Source organism: Equus przewalskii, chromosome 6, assembly GCF_037783145.1.
Source record: "Equus przewalskii isolate Varuska chromosome 6, EquPr2, whole genome shotgun sequence".
NCBI lineage: Eukaryota > Metazoa > Chordata > Mammalia > Perissodactyla > Equidae > Equus > Equus przewalskii.
This window is the reverse complement of record NC_091836.1, coordinates 29,610,308-29,630,703: the sequence shown is the minus strand read 5'-3', so window position 1 is coordinate 29,630,703 and position 20,396 is coordinate 29,610,308. Positions and strand designations below refer to the sequence as shown.

Below are 20,396 nucleotides of genomic sequence, written 5' to 3'. Positions count from 1 at the left end.
AGGAGGATTGGCAGTAGTTAGCTCAGGGCTATCTTCCTAAAAAAAAGGAAAATTTCCCAGTAGCCACATTAACAAAATAAAAGAAACAGGTGAAATTAATTTTAATATGTTTTCTATGTAACCCTATATAGTTTAGATATTATAATTTCATCATGCAATTAACATTAAAAAAATTTTTTTTTAAGATTTTATTTTTCCTTTTTCTCCCCAAAGCCCCCCAGTACACAGTTGTGGATTTTTTCAGTTGTAGGTCCTTCTAGTTGTGGCGTGTGGGATGCCGCCTCAGTATGTCCTAATGAGCGGTGCCATGTCCACGCCCAGGATTCAAACCGGTGAAACCCTGGGCCACCGAAGCAGAGTGTGCCAACTTAACCACTCGACCACAGGGCTGGCCCCAGCATAAAAAATTTTAGTGAGCTTGTTTACCTGCTTTTTTGTACTGTGTCTTGGCAGTCTGGTGTGTATTTTATACTTTGAAGACATCTGAATTTGAAGAGTAGCCCCATTTCAAGTAAGCAATAAGCACATGTGGTTGATGCGGACTGTATGATATAGCTCCCAGACAAAGAAAAAGAGGGAAGACTGAGAGAATAGATTGCATTTACAAATCAAGTGGAATTCCCTTCACAAAGGAAATGGTGTTGTAGAAGTGTTTCACCAGGAAAGGAGCTGAGAAATGCCCGCATCGGCCCCAAAACGTGGAACTCAAGACCCTGATGCTGCCCTGATCACGGGCCACCCAGGAAAACAGTGTCTAACCCTCAATAATAGAAGCGAGGCCTGGAAAGGTTATGGAGAAGCTGCTCCCTCCAGGATGGAAGCAGGCGCAGACATACTGGGGGCTTATAAAGCCTCTGTCAATAAGAACCCGGCTCGACAATCATTTTAAACCACAGTGAGCCCTGACAGGAAACTGACCCAGTAAACCAGACAAATTACCACAGCAGCCAGGGTTGCCTGCCTCCCACTCCATCCCCCAATGAAACTCGAGCTGTGTGGAAGCTTCTGCTCTGCTTTCTGGAGGCTAAGAGAGGGAAGGCACACAGAGAGGCCATGAGTGCTCTGACAGCCCAAGCCACAAGCCCTGGAGTTCTAGGTCACTATCCCATCTGTAGGACAGCGAACACCAGGGAGGGTACTTGGGGGTGGGATTAATCCTGACTTATTGGGTATCTCTGAGATGATGGGGTCCCCTCTCCGACCTCCCAGTTGCTCTTTCAGAAAGTGACCATAATAATGCCTGTTCATCTGGGACCACATGCGTTCAGGTGGTGAGTTCCTTAGCAAAAGTGCTTTTGGATAAAGTGGACTGTGGTGCTCACGTTGGAATCCTTGGGGCTTGATTCCTGGCAAGGAGGCCAGAGGGACACGGAAGAAACCACTGGGAAACAAAAGCTATGATATAAAGTCTGAAGCTTGGGATCCCTGTGACAATAGATTTGGCAGGCATCAGCTAGGCCCAAGTGGGTAAGAAACAGCTTCTGGGGCTGGAGTCTATTCCATCTCTGTCCTCTTCGTAGATAGGAAGCCTATGCTCCTGCTTGATGATTATAAACAGCAAACTCTAAGTTCAGACAAAGGTGGTATTGAATCCATCTATTGAAAGAGAGCACCTGGGATTATTCACACAGCACTAGCTGGTTGGTTAGGAGCAGTCACAGCGCCCCTCTGAGCCCCATTATGTATCTACAAACAAGTCAAGACGCCTTCCATCTCCAATGTTGTATGACTCTATTTCTGAACCCTCCACACATTCCGCATGTGCCACAGGCTCTTGAACACTCAGTAAATGGACAAGTCAGTGCATTCCATGCAGGAAAGCAAGGTGGGTTTGTTACAATTTTCTCCTGGCTCTCACTCAAAATGGAGCCCAGAACATATAATAGAGAAAGAAAAATCTCACCAAAAAACGGTGTTGGGCAAACTGGACAGCCACATGCAAAAGAATGAAAGTTGACCATTATCTTACACCATACACAAAAATTAAGTCAAAATGGATTAAAGACTTGAATGCAAGACCTGAAGCCAAAAAATTCTTAGAAGAAAATATAGGCAGTACAGTCTTTGACATCAGTCTTAGCAGTATCTTTTTGAATACTATGTCTATTCAAGCGAGGGAAACAAAAGGGAAAATAAACAAATGGGACTACATAAGACTAAAAAGTTTCTGAAATGTGAAAGAAACCATGAACAAAACAAAACAGCCCACCAACTAGGAGAAAATATTTGCAAATCATATATCCAACAAGGGGTTAATTTCCAAAATATATAAAGAACTCATACAACTCAACAACAACAACAAAAAACCCAATCAAAAAATGGGCAGAGGGTATGAACAGACATTTTTCCAAAGAAGATATACAGATGTCCAAGAGGTATATGAAAAGATTCTCAATATCACTAGTTATTAGGGAAATGCAAATCAAAACCACAATGAGATATCACCTCACACTCATCAGAATGGCTATAATTAATAAGGTAAGAAATAACAAGTGTTGGAGACGATGTGGAGAAAAGGGAACCCTCAGACACTAGTGGTGGGAATGCAAACTGGAGCAGCCACTATGGAAAACAGTATGGAGATTTCTCAAAAAATTAAAAATAGAAATATCGTATGATCCAGCTATCCCACCTCCGAGTATTTATCCAAAGAGCATGAAATCAACAATTCAAAAAGATTTATGCATCTCTAAGTTCATTGCCGCATTATTCACAATAGCCAAGACGTGGAAGCAACCCAAGTGCCCATTAACAGATGAATGGATAAAAAAGATGTGGTAAACATACACAAGGGAATACTACTTAGCCATAAGAAAAGACAAAATCGTGCCATTTGTGACAACATGGATGGACCTTGAGGGTATTATGCTAAGAGAAATAAGTCAGACAGAGAAAGACAAATACTGTATGACTTCACTCATATGTGGAAGATAAACGAACACATAGATAAGGAGACCAGATTGGTAGTTACCAGAGGAGAAGGGGATGAGGGGAGGGCAAAAGGGATAAAGGAGTACATATGTGGGGTGAAGGATAAAAACTGGATTGTTGGTGGTGAACACAATGCAGTCTGTACAGAAACTGAAATATAATAGTGTACGCCTGAAATTTGCACAATATTTTAAGCCAATATGACCTCAATGAAATAATTTTTTTAAAATGCCAAGGTGCTAGAGATCCATTCTATGGGAAGGACGAGGAAGTGGGTGTACGTTGGGGAAGGCAGCCCCGTCATTTCGGGGGCTCCAGAGCCTTGCTACCCCAGCCTCGTACGACTCCTCCCGCTTCCACCTGCGCCTGTGTCCTGAGCTCCAGCATTGGGCTTCTTCCAGTCCATTTGTGTCCCCTCGATCTGTGGAATTTCTCAAACGCTCCAGATTTTCTGGCTGGTTTAACAGCCTTATGGAAGGGTTAAAATCTCAAATTTAAACTGTCAAAGCTGTTTAAGGTCAAACAAAGCTGCAATGATCTAACTGAATCCGGGTTCCTTTCAAAGATGCGACTGAACGCCATAGTCATTTGGTTTTTGCAAATACCCCTTTTCCTATTGATGTTAAGAAACCTTGACATAATCTTAGAAAGCAACTAAACATGCAAAGAAAATAAAGGCAATGCAATTTCTTGGTAATGCCTTGCGCTCTAATTCATATATGTCATGGAAACTCCAAACAGTGATCCCTGGAGGGAGCTGCTCAACATTCACTTGCCGGAGCCATACTGGGAGAGGCTATCAAGACACCCACCTCTCTCTTGTGTCTCCACGCTAATTTCTGATGTAAAATTAGGTGATTTTCTTGACTCTCTGAGCCTCGGTTTCACTATCTGTAAAATGGAGAAAGTGGTTTATGTTCTACCTAGCAACCTGTGTCAAGAACACAATAGTGGGATAACTTGAATTGGCAGGAAAAAACACCAAAATAATAAGAAGGACTGTGATAAGGCTATAGATAGATTTTTTTCCTATCCTTTATTCTCCAACAGTTTTGAACTTTGATTATATTACCTAAAGAAAAAATTTAATTTATTGTAAAATTTAACCTTAAGTAACTTGGAATTGATGAACTCCATAAGAGGGCAAATCACAGTCAATTCTTAATTATCCACGTGCCATTGAATTCACAAAGTGTTTTTCTACACTCAATTTTAAATGCAAATGGAGCTCCCCTGGCCACTGAGAACACCTCTGAGGCAACCTCAATCAATCAAATGTAATGTATGTATGTACAAAAAACTGTAAATGTATGTATTTATTTTGAACTGTGAATTCGGCATTGTGGAAAACACTTGGGAGAGATGCAGGGCTCTGGTCCTGCCCTGAAGGAATTCACAATGATGTCAAAAAAACAAGACTAACATACGTGACAAAATGCAAGTGACAAAACTGTGGCTATGACTAAAAGGCCCAACTGTAGGGAACAGATTCTAGAGATGACTGAATGCTCAGAGTAACTAGTAACAATGTCACCGAAAATTAGGACTAAGTGAAACCTTGGAAAATGAGTACCATCTATTCTGTGAGATAGAAGGGAGAAGGGAGCCCAGCAGGAGCGGAAACAATAAAGCAGGAAAGAGGAACTAGTATTTACTGACGTCTACTACTCAACAGGCACTGTTGGAGGTACTTCACTTCAGTGATCTTGTTGACGCCTTATAACCACCACGAGAGGCTGTCATTCTTAGTATCCCCATTGGACAGATGAGGAAACTGAGCTTCAATTATTGTGCTGTGTTCATGGGATACCGCAGGAACCTGCCGGATTATAGGAGGCAGATGTGCCTGTCGACATAATGAAACATCAGTTAGAATAAAGAGGGACCAGATGACAGAGAGCTGAGCTGTTCAATATGGTAGCCACAAGCCAACAGGCCTATTGACTGCTTGAGACATATCTGGTGTGACCAAGGGACCAAAACAGGGGAAAACATTTTTCTATTAAACAGAACTTTACTGTTCAGTAGGACTACATTTTACTTTAACCATTGAAAATTTAGCTTCCAAATTGAGATGTGTTGTAAGTATAAAATACATACTGAATTTTAAACACTTTTATGAAAAAGGAATGTAAAATAATTCATTAATATTTTTTAATATTGATTAAAGGTTAAAATGATATTTTGGATAAAATAAGATATAATAATAAATTTTTCACCTGTTTCTTTTTACATTTTTAATGTGGCTAGTAGTAAGTTTAAACTACAAATGTGGCTTTGTTTATATTTCTTTGGACAGTGCTGATACAGAGCTTTGAAACCCTGGCATCAGTAAAATGTATAGTTAGATGCCACAAACATTTTTTTAGTGTTAGGCTGAGCTAATATTCCACTGGACTACAAATTAACATATATTCCCAATGATTTTAATTGCCTGCTGTTTAGATCATCTATAATGGTTTTCTCTGTATATTAAGCTTTGCAAAGCACTTTCACAAGTATTACGTAAACCCCTACATCTCTGTAATGAGACAGAGTGGGCATAATTACCCCATTTTACAGAGCAGAACGCCAAGGCCAGTTAATCCAGTTGATAGTTGAGGGTCAGGGAGGGTTTCAGAGTTTTTCACCTTCAAGTTCTCATCCTTCCTTGCCCAGAGGCTGCCTTGAATACACTCTTGTCCTCATCACTCTTACTTGCAAATCCCTGGGAGGCCTCCGCCTGCAGCAATATTGCTCAACAAAGGAGACCGGATGGATTTCTAGGACGTTTCCTATGGACACAGCAATACATCGACCCTTAGTATGCAAGAATATTGGTACAGCCTGTGCGCCTCAGGCGCGGGCCTTCTGGATGCTTGTGTATGTGGGTGCTGAGCCAGCTGCACTCTCATCCCCTCTTCCACGTGACTCCAGCAAGTGTTTGGGAGCTGGCTGTGTGACTCCAACAGGCTGTTCAAGCTAGTATGTCCAGACAGCAGGAAATCATGGGTAAAATGCATCTCTTCTCTTAGCCCTGAGTAAACTGGCTACTTACCCAAGGCTCACTCAGATATGTGCACCATCTCCCTGACTCTACCTGGAAGCTCTGATTGCTTGCTCAGTTCGTTGCCTCCCACAGCACCCTATCAATAATCCCTTGCACAAGCGACATGCTTAGTAAAGGTCCACTTAGACAGGTGGGCAGAGGGAAAACAGCACCTTCTTTCTAATATAAATCCAAGGAGAATTCCTGGTTCAGATGACGTTAAGGTGGTCACATTGCCTGGCGTTAAGTATGTGGATTCTAAAACCAGATGGAGACTTGAATCAAGGTTCTGACTCAGCCACTTGGTACATGTGTGACTTTGCACAAGTTGCATAACCTTTCTGAGCTTTGTTTCCTCATTTTCAAAATGGGGACGATGACAATGGTCGGAGTTGGTTCCTATGGCTGAAGAGGTAAGGCGGGGCTCCAGTCTAGCTTGCACTCTATCACCAGGCCACATGCTATGGTTCAGGGCAGTGTCAGCCAGAAAAGAGGGTCACCATTCTCTAAACCACTCCGAGGTGCTATCTACTTACCAAGCCAGTGCCTGCAAGGCCAAGTCTACCCAGATGGGGAATTTTTTGCTTGTTGTAAAGATTCCTTGGGATAGATAACGCATAGAGTACTTGGTCAGAAATGACTATTTTTCGGGATGCCGTTATTTAGGAACTGATGAAGTATTTTCTATCATCATGGAACTTTCTCTCCCTACCTGGAAAGGAGATGACAGACTGGGTTCATATCCTGGTTCACCCCTTTCATCTGCATCTGTTGAGCCTTGGTTTCTCATTTGTAAGGAACAATAAGAGGTCTCTTGTGGGAATTAAATGAGAGGGTATCCAGCACAATGGCGGGCATATAGTAGGCCCACAATAATTTTGAGTGACCTTCCCACTTGCTGAGAGAGAGGGAAAGAAGCCACAAACGGAGAGGGGCCCTGAACGTCACACGATTTCCCTGACTTTGTCCTCTTTACTGAACTCTCAATCCCTATCCTACCCCCAGCTGTGGAGAGGTAAGAGGCCTCCCACTGTGTGTGCGTCTATTGGAGAATTCATCCACAATCAAGGCTTCAACTCCCACATCTTTGCACATGGCACCCAATTATTTTTCTTGACAGTAACCCCCCACGTTGTAGTCACATTGCTGTCACTGCCTCCCAGATATTTTCATTTGGGAGATCAATCAGCATGTTAAATTCAACACGGGCAAAACCAAACTGACCATCTTGCTTCCAAAACCTCTAACATCTACTCCTGTCTCCCCTCTCCATGGGTGACCTTGCTTGTTATTTCCCTGAGGTAGCAGCAATCAGAAGACAACTTCCACAAGGCCCACCACCAAATCTACTGATGAGGTTGTATCCATATTCACATCACTGCCTTTATTCCTGTTCCCATAATGAACCGTCCCTGCTCCTGTCTCCAAGGACAGCCCTGTCACCTCTCATCCTCACTTAATCAATCTTGTCCTCTCTCTCCTTAACAGTTCCTTCTCAACTGGACCATTCCCATCAACCCACAAACTTCAAAACTGTGACATCTCCCTCCCATTAAAAAACTCCCTTGAGCCCACATCACCCCATTTTTCTGCTTCCTTTTACTACAGAAGTCCTCAAAATAATTATTGATATATGTTGTCTCTACTCTTCTGCTCTCATTTTCTCCAGAATCAACTTTTGTTAGGCTTTCTGGTCACTATCATCCAACTGAATTGTTCTTGTCATGAGTGACCTCGAAGTTGCCAAAACCAAAAGCTACTTATAGTCCTCATATTACTCAACTTAAGATCAGCAGTTGACATAGTTAATTGCTCCTTTTTTTTTTAAAGATTGCCACCTAAGCTAACATCTGTTGCCAATCTTCTTTTTTTTTCTTTCTTCCCAAAGCCCCCGAGTTGTATATTCCAGTTGTAGGAACTTCTAGTTGTGCTATGTGGGATGCCGCCTCAGCATGGCTTGATGAGCATTGCCATGTCCGCGCCCAGCACCCGAACTGGCAAAACCCTGGGCTGCCGAAGCAGAGCGCGCATACTTAACCACCTGGCCACGGGACCAGCTCCTAATTACCCTTTCTTGAAACATTTTTTCATCTGCCCTCTACAATGTCACTGTCTCTTGGACCTCTCCCCAGCTCACTATCCACTCTCACTCAGTCTCCTTTGCTGGTTCTTTATCATCTTCTCAACCTCCAAATCTTGGAACATCTAGTCCTCTTATTTTTTCTCTTCTCACTCCCCTGGTGATGTCATCCAGTCTCATGGATTTAAAGAATGTCTATACATTGACAACTCCAAAAATTACATCTCCGGGCCAGAATGCTTCTCTAAACTTTAAATTTGTTTGTACGACTGCCTACTTGATATTTCTTCTTACAAGTCTCAAATTTAATATGTCTATTTCGGATCCAACCCCCAACACACACACACACACACACACACACACACACAGGCATACCAGCCTGCTTTTCCCTGAGATAGCGCCATCTTAGTAAATGCCAACTTATTTTTCCAGCCAAAAATCTTAGAGACAACCTTGACACTTCTCCATCTCTCACACTTCAAATCTACATCATCAGCTCTACCTTCAAAAAATATCCAGGATCTAATTCTCAGCACTTCTGCCGTTATCGCCCTAATCCAAGCCACCATCCTCTCTACACACTAACTTCCAACAAGATCCCCTGCTTCTCACGCTATCGTTTATTCTCCACACAGCAGGCAGAGGCATGCTTTTAAAATCAGTCAGATCATAGCACTCTTCTGTTTAAACCTTCCAATGACTTCTCATCTCAGAGCAAAATTCAAGCTCCTTTCCATGACCTACTAGCTCTCACGTGATCTCCCCAAGAATCCCTGTGCCACCTCTAATCTCATTGCCATGACTATTCCTTTGCCCACTCTACAACCTCCCTGCCACATTTACAACCTTCTTGCTGTTCTTCAAATGTGCCATGCTCGCTCCTACCTCAGTTCCATCCTGCTTTCCCTTCTCACTGCCTGTACTCAAGTCCCCAGAGAGTTGTATGCCTGTCCCCTCTCTTTCTTCTCTCCCCAAAGGTCAACTTGTCAGAGAGGTCCCTCCTGCTTACTTTATATAAATAACATACACTTCCTTCACTCTTTTACTCCTTATTAGGCTTTGTTCTACATCATGCACTTACCACTATTTGACATGTTACATATGCATTTGTTGGTTTATCGTTAGTCTGACTTCTCCTACTAAAATATAAGCTCCCTGAGAGTAGTGACTTTGTTTCTGTTCACTGCTGTGTCCCCACACTTATTGACTAACTAACTAACTAACTAACTAATTAATTAATAACAGTGTCTGGCAAATAATGGATGCTCAACAAATTCTGCATCTGAATTTCTGCCATTGGTACCACCATCCATCTAGTCACCAAAGCTTGGTGTGCTCTTCACTCTCCACTGTCTGCCATCTTTGGTCAGTCCCAACACTTGTCATTTCTCACTCTGTCAGAGCTCCAATATCCATCGTTTGTTTTCCATGTCTTCCACCTCCACCCCGACTCCAGATCCTTAGGTCCTAGCTCCTAAATTACCTTAACTGCTTCATACCTTGTCTCTCTGCCTCTGCTTCTCGCTCCCTCCAATACATTCTGCCCACTTCACTGCCAGATTAATCCTTTTCAATCATGACTCTCAAGCACACTCAGCAGGTGCTGAAGAATTGTAAGAAATGTTTTTCAAACATGTCAAGTTATTTATAACTCACTGTAGTCCACAAATACTAAGGTTGCTTTTATCCTGTCAGTTCCTTGCCCATAATCCTTTAAGGAATCCCTCACAAACTATAGGACAAGTTCAAGCTGAGCCTGGCATTCATGGCCCACCGTGATCTGGTGATGCCTACCTCACAGTCTCCCCTTCTCTAGATTCATCCCTCCCTTTCTCAGAATATGCCTTTCTCCTGCTTGCTTCTCCTCATTGTTCTTCCCCATTTGGGATACCTTCTCTCATCAATTTATCAAACTCTACTGACCCTTCAAAGTCTAGATCAAACCTCATTCTCCTTTAAAGACTCTCCTAATCCCACCACCCAAAAATGAACATCCTCTGCTCTGACCTCCTGTAGATCTGACTGGTAGCATCAGTCATTTGGCACTTAGCACACCTTGATATTCATTCATCACTCATTCATTCATTCATTCACTCAAAAAATGTTTACCTTAACAGGCCTCCATCACATATTGCCAGTATTTTCTTTCCATACTTGCTCCTGATCTATTCAGTTATGCTATAAACTCTTTGCGGGAGAAAACTAAGATTTTAAACTTGTTTGAATGGTCATTGCAATTTTATATAAATATATATATATAATTACTGATCAAAGAGAATGTGGCCTGTTTCATACCTCTGTTGTTACACATATTGTTCCATTTGCCTAGAATGCCCTCTCTCCAGCTTTTATTTTCCCATCTGCTGGGCAAATTCTCACTCTTCTTTAAATAGACAAGTTAGGCTGGTCTCTCCCTCCTTTGGGTCTCCTCTACCTCCAACATATTGCACTTGTCTGGCTCTTGTGGTTTTCTTGTCTGTTTTGTTTGGTGAATGATTTCCCCTCCTAAAACCACTAACAATAATATTCAATGGTATATTTAAGTACTTTACATTCTTCACAAGAAAAGCACTAATTAAATCCATGCTTGTGTTGTAGTCATTGTTGTGCCAAATATATCTATGAACTTTAAATGCACATTCTCATTATTAGTACCTTATGTATCTAAAATGTGTTTCCTCCTTTTTCACCCTCACAACATCCACGTGAAGCTGCTGTGGAACATCCCCACATTGCATCTGAATTAATGAGTTCTGCAGTTTCATGCCTCTGCTGTTGTTTTACACATTGTTCCATTTGCCTGCAATGCCCTAAGAGTAGAAAGAGATTACGGGAATTAATCAGTAAAACATAGTCAACACACACTGAAGATCCGCATATTATTGCTCATATTTGTCATTCCTTGGGTATCTCAAATGACATTTAGAAACAAAGAAGAATTAAGAAGTTTGATCATAGAATAAACTCTGAGAAATCACGAAGATTGAGAAAGGTGATACTAAGGGTAGTCCACTGGTTAAATGGGCATTTTCTAAGCAAACTACCTTGATTCAAATTTCAGCTCCACTTCTTTCTAGTTGTGTGCCCTTGAGCATGTTATTCTCTTATTCTTAGTTTCTTCATCTACTAAATGAAGATAATAGAAGAAATTAACTGATAGTATTGTGATGACTCAAAAAGATAATGTGTATAAAATACTTGGCATGCTGCTGGGCACATAGTAGCACTCTATAAGTAAAAAGGCCAGAAATAGGCAGATGTTTTCAAACTTAAAAAAAAACTTCTGGAAACAGCTTAATAGTGACTGTGATATACTCTGGCAGAATCCTAGAAAATACTATTAAATAGATGACTTATGAAGAGAAAGAGGTGATCCCTTTAAGTTAACATGGGTTTATTATGACTAAGTCAAATCCACTAATCTTATTTCCTGTTTGGAAAGGATTATTAGACAGGTGAATAAATGTGATTATACAGAGGTAGTATATCTTCATTTTTTATAATGTTTTATACCCTCTTGGGTGATTTATTTAGAAGAAATAGAGACAAGATGAGAATTCTGTTAGGTAAGTTAGTTAAAAATATAGACATGGCCATGATGGAGTAACTACTACCAGGCTTGCCTTCCTATGGTAAATACCTAGAAAACTAGACAAAAGCAATGAAACTATCATTTTCAGACATTAGAAAGCAGGCAGTATATGATTGTGATCCTTGAGAAAAGAGATGCAAACCAGATGAGCCCTATGACAGGCTAAGCATTCTGTCTGAAAGCATTTCCAAGGTCCCAATACAGGGAGAAGCAGCCCACACAAAGCATGGTAGTCTTGCTGAATTGAAGAGGCAGAGATCAGAGTTTGAGTAAGCTGAGGCAACTGGAATTTGTGGAATAGAATACCATAGAGAAGGAATCTACACATGGAAAGAGATCCAGAAATTTGCATAGTGATTCCCTTGAGTTTTTCATCAAATACTAAGCTTCACATGCTCAGGAAGAAACTCTACAAGGCCAGATAAAGAACAAATATTGAGGAGCTGCAAACTAAACATTTCTAGAGCTCACATGGGGCTGGGAGATAGTCAAGTTGCAAACAGCCACCATGGAGAGAATTTGCTGAACCTTGGGGCATTTAGCAGAGAGCCCAGAAGGGTCACAGCTTAGAAATATGGTAAAACTACCCCAAGGGTAAAGACTGTTCTAGACCCACATTTTAAAATTATTTAAACAAGTCTCAAAAGAATCAAGCTGATCCACAAGTAACTTAATGGCCTACCAAAACAAAAGTCACCACTCTTTAAAGGATGACAACAAAATCTAGACACTGAACAGTGTTAATAACCACAATCTCCAAAACCAATTAGACACCTAATACCAAAAATTGCTGGATATGTAACCCAAAATCAAGCAATAAAACAATAACAGAACAGATGGAGACAATAGACGTAGCAGACAAAGACGTTAAAATGGCTAGTATACATATGTTTGAGGATTTAAAGGAAAACATAAAAGCAATGAGATACATTAAAGATATGGAAAAGAAGCAAAATGAAACTTCCAAAGCTGAGAAATATATCTGAGAATGAAAAACTCACTAAATAGACTTCCTTAACAGCAGATTAAACACTGCAGGGGGGAAAAAAAAGCCAGTGAACATTCAGACAAACAATAGAAATTTTCTAAATTGAAGCAGAGAAAGAGAAAAAGATAGAAAAAAAATGCTCATAACATCAGTAACTTTCAAGACAAGATAAAGCAGTCTAAGATATATGTAATTAAAGTCCCAGAAGGGGAAGCATAATAAATAATCATCAAAATTTTACTAAACTTGATGAAAAGACACTCAACAAACAGCAAGTAAAAAGGCAAAAAATTAGACACATCATAGCGAAACTGCTATAAATCAAAGGTAAAGAGAAAAGCGTAAAAGTGTCTAGAGGAAAAAAGACATCTTATATAAAAAAGAAGCAAAATAATAATGACTGTGGACTTCTCGCAGAAATAATGCAAGCCAGGAGGCAATTGAGTGACACCTTAAAGAGCTGAAAGAAAAACAGTTAACGCAAAATTCTATATTCATTGAGAATATTCCACAAAAATAGAGGCAAAGTGGGGCTGGCCCCGTGGCTGAGTGGTTAAGTTTGTGCACTCTGCTGCAGGCAGCCCAGTGTTTCGTTGGTTCGAATCCTGGGCGCGGACATGGCACTGCTCATCAATCCATGCTGAGGCAGCGTCCCACATGCCACAACTAGAAGGACCCACAACGAAGAATATACAACTATGTACCGGGGGGCTTTGGGGAGAAAAAGGAAAAAATTAAATCTTTAAAAAAAATTTTAAAAAAAATAGAGGCAAAGTAAAGACATTTGTAAAAAAGCAAAAGCTAAAAGAATTTGTCAATAGCAGATCTGCACTACAAAAAATGTCAATGAAGTTCAGGCTAAAGGAAAATGACACCAAATTGGAAACTCAGATCTACGTAAAGAAACAACACCCTAAAATCGCAAACATATGAGTAAGCATAAAACATATTTAAATACATTGAATTAGCAAATTAAAACTTTCCCCCAAATAAACTCCAACCTCAGACGGTTTCACTGGTAAGTTTTATCAAACCTCTCAGGAAGAGAGAATAGCTAACTACCAAAACTGTTTCAGAAAAGAAGAGGGAGCACTAGCCAACACATTTTACAGGACAGCAATATTTTGACACCGAAATCAACAATGAAATTACAAGAAAAGAAAATTTCAAACCAATATCTTTCATAAATATAGACACAAAAATCTTAACAAAATATTAGCAAATTAAATTTAGCAATGTATACAAACAATAAGGCATCATGACCAATTCTTGGGTTTCTAGCAAGAAGGCCATGTTGGTTTAACATATGAAATTCAACTACTAAAATTCACTGTAATAACAAAATAAAGGAGAAAATTACATAATCATCCACATTTCTTATAGAATTTGACAAGCTGACTCTACAATTTATATGGAAATGCAAAGGATAGATAACCTTTATAGTATAATTTTAGATAAAGAACAAAGTTGGAGGATTTATACTCTCTGGTTCCAGATTTACTATAAAGCCACACTAAACAACACAGTGTGGCAGTGGTGTGAGGACAGGCACACAGAGGTGCCAGGAGCAGACCCACACATTATTTGGTCAGTTGACTTTTCAACATTTTGGTCATTTAATTCAAACAGTTAAATTACCAAGGTAATTCAATGAGGGAAAAAACAGCCTCTTCAAAAAATGGTGTTAGAATAACTGGAATTTGTGGAGAAAACTATAAATCTTGACTTCTACTTCACATCACACATAAAAAGTAACTCAAAATGAATCATCGAACTAAAGATTTTCAACTACAAAACCTCTAGAAGGAAACATGGGAGAAAATCTTATTGATCTTAGGGCAGCAATCACTTCTTAATTAGGACAAAGAAAGCATTAACCATAAAAGAAAAAAGACGCTAAGTTTCACTCCATCAAAATTTAAAATTTCTGTTCTATTCTTTGAAAGACATTGTTAAGAAAATAAAAAGGAAAGCCCCACACAGAGGGGATAAAAATATTATATTATATTATATTATATTATATTACGTTATATCATATCATATCATATCAACTTTTACAACTTGATAATAAGATGAATACAAACAACCCAATTTAAAAATGGACACAGAAGATATGAACAAACACTTCACAAATGAAGATACAGGGATGGCCGGTAAGCATAGAAAAGAAACTCAACATCATTAGCCACCATGGAAACAAAAAGTAATTGCACAATGAGATACCACCACACACAACAACAGGTGTTGGCAAGTGTGTAGAGCAACTGGAACTCTCATACGTTGCTCATAGGAGGACAAAATGGGACAAATCTATGGAAAACTGGCAGTTTCTAATAACGTTAAGCATACACCCGCCTGATGACCTAACAATCCCACTGTTAGGCATTTACCCAAGAGAGGTGAAAGACATGTCCACACGAGGTTGTACAGAAACGTGTGAGACTGATTTAACCATAATAGCCAAGACTGAAGATAACCCAAATGTCCATTGACAGATGAATGAACAAAGAAATTGTGATAAATCTATACAACAGCATACTCCTAGCAATAAAAAGAACAGATTACCAAACTACTCATATATGCTACCACATGAGTGAATCTCAAAAACATTATGATGAGTAAAAATAGCCAGACACAAATAATACATACTGTATGATTGCTTTATACGAAATTCTAGAACAGGCAATACTGTACTCATCAATAGTGACAGAAAACAGATTTATGGCTGCCCAGGTCCAGGGAGGTTGAAGATTGCCTGCAAAGAGGCAAGGTAGGCAATGGAAATGTTCTATATCTTGATTGTGGTGGTGTTTATATGGGTGCATACATTTGTCAAAACTCATCAGAGTAAGTATACACTTAAAATGGGTTCATTGTAATGCATGTAATTTATTTGTAAATTATACCTCAGTAATGTTGATTTTATATAATCAGAAAAGATTATATAATTTGGATTAAAAGTACAGGGCTTTGTTCATAATCTCATTGGATTCTATATCCTCATATAGCAATAAATTATGTTTATCAAGTTTACTGGTGGCACACAGTTGGGAGAGTCTCATTTATTTATCCAACAAATATTCTTTAAGCTCTCTCTATATGCTAGGCATCTAAGGCTGTAATGGTGAAGAAAAAAAGGAGGTCTCTATTCTCATGGCATTACAGTCCTATGGATGAGGCAGACATCCATCAAATAAGTGGAATTTACAATTTTAAGCTGAAAGAAGGTGAACAGAAATATGAGACCATATAAAAAAGAAACCTGGATGAGTCCAAAGGGGGCAGGAGAAGGGTCCCCAAGGTTCCCATCCAGCTGGCAGTGTAAGGACAAGTGGGTAGAACTTATCTAACTGAGGGGTGCATTTTGCATTACAAAGTCCCTATGCGGGAGAGGGAAGCATTCGGAAGGAACTAAAGGAAGAACCGTGTGGTGGGAGCCCTAAGAACAAGGCAGAGAATGAAAGGAGATGAAGCTTGAAAGGCAGGGAGCCAAGTCAAAGCCATGTCCTGAGAACAATGAAAGCCCATCAAGGGGTCCCCAGCACGAGTGATAAGGTCGGACTGGTGTGGTGATGAGCCAGCGTTGATGCTACAGTCCACGTGAGAGAATCCGATACTTAACCTCAGGTGATGGCAGTGGGGATGAGGAGAAGTGGATGCATTTGCTAATAGGAGGTAAAATTGCCAGTTCTTGGTGAAGGATTGGATACGGGGATGAAGGAGAAGGAGGGGTCCAGGAGGACAGCCAGATTTCTGCCTCAAACTCCTCTATGAGTGGAAGCATTCTTCACTGAGATAACTATGCAAAAGTAAAGAAGCGAACTGGGCTGGGAGGAGAAGATGAGACACATACTGAAGCTAAAGTACCTGGGAGACATTGACAGGGAAAAGTCCAGGATACTGGACACATCGTTCTGAAGTTTGGGAGGTCTGGGCTGGAGCTGCAACACGGCAGCCATCAGGACCAAACAAGTCATCAAAACCTTTGGGAGGATGAGACCACAAAAGCAGAGGTGTGAGGGCAGAAGAGTGGGGCCCAGGAAGAGCCCAGAAGAGAACCAACAATTAAGGCCCAGCCAGAGGAAGTAGGTTCTACCAAGAACAGTGAGAAGGAGTGCCCAAGAGGTGGGAGGAAAAACAGAAAAACGTTATACCACAGAAGCTAAAGAAGGGTAGAGAGCATTTCAGGGTTCCAGACCCATGCATTAGGCCAGTGGGAGGGTAGTGATAATAACGCCTAACATGATTGAGTACTTACTGTGCATTCTACACACTGTTCTAAGCTCTTGTTCGAGAATCATCTGATTTGATCGCTACAACAGTACATGGGGTAGGAGAGGGGATCGCACTACTGTAGATCTCCCTGCCAGAGCCAGGACTAGCACAAGACTCCTGACTCCCATTCCAGTGCTCCTTCCCCCTACTACCTTTTTCACTGACCTAAGCAGCCTGGCCATCTATTTCTCCAAAACTTCCCCTTTAGGCTAGGGGACCCAAATTCTCTGCACCATGGAATGTGGTATGCACCAACATATTTGAGACTTTGGACTTCTGGGTCTCCTTCCTGGCCCATCTTGAAGTCAGCTACTCTCAGGCCAGAGGAGGAGACAGCTGGCAAGTGCCTCCAAGGAGAAAGCATCTATTCCTGCACACCCCAGCCCAGTGCCCCTCCCACCACCGCCCTTACAATCCTTTCTTACCCCACAGCTGGTCGCAGAACTTCTACTGGAGTTATTATCCCTGCAACCTGTGGGGCACGGACAAGGGGAACATCTCCAGCTCAGCCCCATGCTGTTCTCTCCCCTCCCCTTGCCACCCCGTCCCTCAGGTTGGCATCTTTCTCTTTCCTTCCCAGGCCTTATATGGCCATGCGGTTTCACAAGTACCAAGGCAGACTGTCTGCCAGCACCTCTAACCACGCTGCTGCCAAGGCAATGGCTGAGGCGAGCTGCAAATTCCGAGTCGGAGCCAGACACGGAATATATCTATTTTCTGCTTCTCGAGCAAGGCACCCGAGACTGCCCCCGGGGCCCTGGGTCCCTTCCCAGCTAGTGCCACAGGCACTTCCCAGACGCTTACAAGGAGACCAGGATGCCCGAGTGCGTAGGCCTGGATGCCTAGGACGGAGGGAGTCAGGGTACCGGGCTGGCTGCGCGCGGTGCACGTGAACGCGAGCAGGTGCTAACCACCGCCCTTCTCCCTTTCCGTGCGCGCGCAAGGCTGCAGCTCTTTGTGTCTGCGACTCGGCTCGCTGTCGGCGCTAGACTGGGTGGGGTGGGGGAAGCCGGAAGCGGCAAATCAGCGTCTGGGTCTTGAAAAATGCCTAGAAGGGTGGACATTTTCATTAGAAACCTTTGCACATTTGGAGAGAACAAGTCTGCATGCGCAGCGGCCTTCCCCTCTCTGGCCCCCCTCCCCCAACGCCCCACTCCCTATCGCCTCACTTCCCCCTCCTGATTTCTCTACCAACCTCCTCCCTCCCTGGTCATCTGGATCTCGTTTTTCTTACATTTCCCCAGCTGCCTGTCTGCATTTGCAGCCCTGCACGTGCACAGACACACACGTGCTCATGACACCCCCACCCTGTGGCCCCTTACTGCGACAACCCCACACCTTGCACAGATTCATAAGGCAATTCCTCCCCTGGCTCCAAGACCGCCTTAAAAGAATGGGCCCTTTATTCCAAAGTAGGAATAGGAAAGGCCTCGGGTATAGTTAACTGGAGCAAGAGAAGCCACCAGCAAGGGCCATATTTCTGTATGGGAGAGTGGGTGGGCAGCTTCTGAGGTTTGGGATATTTTAGACATTTCCCAAAGGAAAAACTAGATGAACAATCTATTTCTCCACTTTGGGGGCTTCCCTGGAAGAAAACTGTTAAAAGGATTGTTCGGGGAGCACGATTAACAAGATGCTTTCCCCTCACTTCACCCAAAGGCCTTTTGCTGGGTTCAATTACTGTTCATTTTATACTTCATATGTTAACCGATGTGCTGAGAAACACAGGCAAAAATGTAAGACATTGTCGCTTTAAGAATCTAGACTAAAACACCTTAAATGAACTCTGCAGCAGACACATGAAAAAAAAAAAACAGCCCTCCTCTGGCCCTTGCTGCTTTTGCCATTATTCATGATGTAATTTTTCAGGTGTTAGTTTGGCAGAGAAAGATTGGAACAGGGCTTGTTGCTAGGACATGAATGAAGAAGAGGAAGCCCATTGGTTCTCTGGGGCTTCGCAGGAACCAATGGGAATGAAGGGGATGGAGGGGGGGAAAAGACACCCAAAAGAAAAAAAAACAGAAAAAAGACTCTCCGCTGGACTATTATAGTGTTTGCTATATTAAAGTGGGATACTGTAAATTTATGGGGGGGGGGGGGTTTGTCTATTTTTTAAAGGTGTAGGTGGGTAGTGTTGTCCGATGGACTAATGCTGAAGAACGAGCAATTAGGAGGCAGCTTTGTTCACACTGTCCTGGATTTCACTCATGGCTCACTGTCACCAGCAGTCTGGAGCAGTATGCAAACGAGGCGGGGCAAATTTCACACCCTCACCCTCGTGTCGCACACCGTTCAGGGAATGCAGTTATGCTAGAGCTGGAGGTGGGGAGGTGGGAGTGTGGGTGGAGGGGCCTGGGATGCCTCCTCTGGTCTTGATCACGATTAGGTGAATCCCAAACCACCTTTTGCAATGTAAGTGAAACAGCTCTGCGTGCGTGGGTAAGCCAGGGGCTCAGCGTCTTCCCTGCCCCAGGCTTCAAGCCGCCTCCCAACATACTGCCCAGCATCTCAGTGGGTCACATCAAGATGTGGCCCAGCAAAACCTCCAGTTCTGATAACAACCACGTGTAGGCACAGTGCAGCAGAGAATGTCACCGGGTTTCCAGACCCAGACTATAAAACGTTCACCCACTTAAGCCGTTTGAATCTCAGCCTTCCAGCTAGCAAAGTAAGCAGTTTTCTGTGCCAGTCATGCTCAGCTGCTTGATGCTAGGCAGTTCCTTGCAAACCTGAGCAGGAAGGTTTGATCCGTGAAAGGCCCCCTCTTTCCCTGCATTGACGGCGTAGACTTGACAGCCATCCCCCTCCCTTGCTATATACTCAATTGTCTGAGCTCTGGCTGTAACCCACACCTTTTCTTTAATAAATGTGTGGAGTTTGGGCTGGGTGACTGGAAACACACAAACAATAAATTGACTTCTTATTGGGTTATAGACCTGGCCAGTTTATTTACAGCCTGGAGGGGGCTCAACTTCTGCCAGATTCCTACTTCAGAGATTCTGTGGCTGGAATCCAGCAACATAAAAGGATTTCTCCTTGTAATCGGAGCACTTCCTAAGACCACAGGCAGTTTCAACCAATTAACATCTCTGATTGCAATAGAAGATTTTAGGGGACTGAGAAGAACCAGGAGGGTTTTGGACCACCAGCCTTTATTGAATGCATGGAAAGAATTGATCCGATTATTAATTTCTTTCTTGCAGATTTCTGTGACTTCCCAGGTTGTTAAAGATTTGGGGGGATGAAGGGTGGGGCGTAAGCTGAAAATGGGAGGAGATAAAACAAAAAGGGAGGTTTTAAAATGGGCCTTTCTTTTTCTTTCGGCCAAACAAATTCCAGGCTCTGCTCACATCCACCCCTGAGCACTGATAGAAAACACAGCTCCAAGTGCGGACCCTAATTGCACCCTTCAGGTGACAGGTGCGTGTGTGCTTCAGTTCAAAGCCAGAGTCGGAGCTGAGTAAATCTGATTTCAGACAGTCAGCATTTCCAAATAAAAGCG

At 42.1% G+C, this 20,396-nt stretch overlaps 1 long non-coding RNA gene across 10 annotated transcripts in view; it reads right to left on the bottom strand.

Annotated features, from left to right (window-relative positions):
- LOC103557915 (uncharacterized) overlaps positions 1-17,547 on the bottom strand; it is a 242,031-nt gene extending 224,484 nt beyond the window's left edge. For 8 of the 10 annotated variants that reach the window (XR_011541386.1, XR_011541384.1, XR_011541381.1 and 5 more), the window contains exons 1-5: positions 17,320-17,547; positions 10,695-10,849; positions 5,482-5,705; positions 4,591-4,777; positions 3,744-3,822 (exon numbers count right to left, since the gene is read on the bottom strand). This is a non-coding gene — a long non-coding RNA (uncharacterized lncRNA). The remainder of the gene's footprint in view (positions 1-3,743; positions 3,823-4,590; positions 4,778-5,481; positions 5,706-10,694; positions 10,850-17,319) is intronic. The other 2 variants (XR_011541382.1, XR_011541388.1) reach the window with 2 other exon arrangements.
- Positions 17,548-20,396: the final 2,849 nt, after the last annotated feature.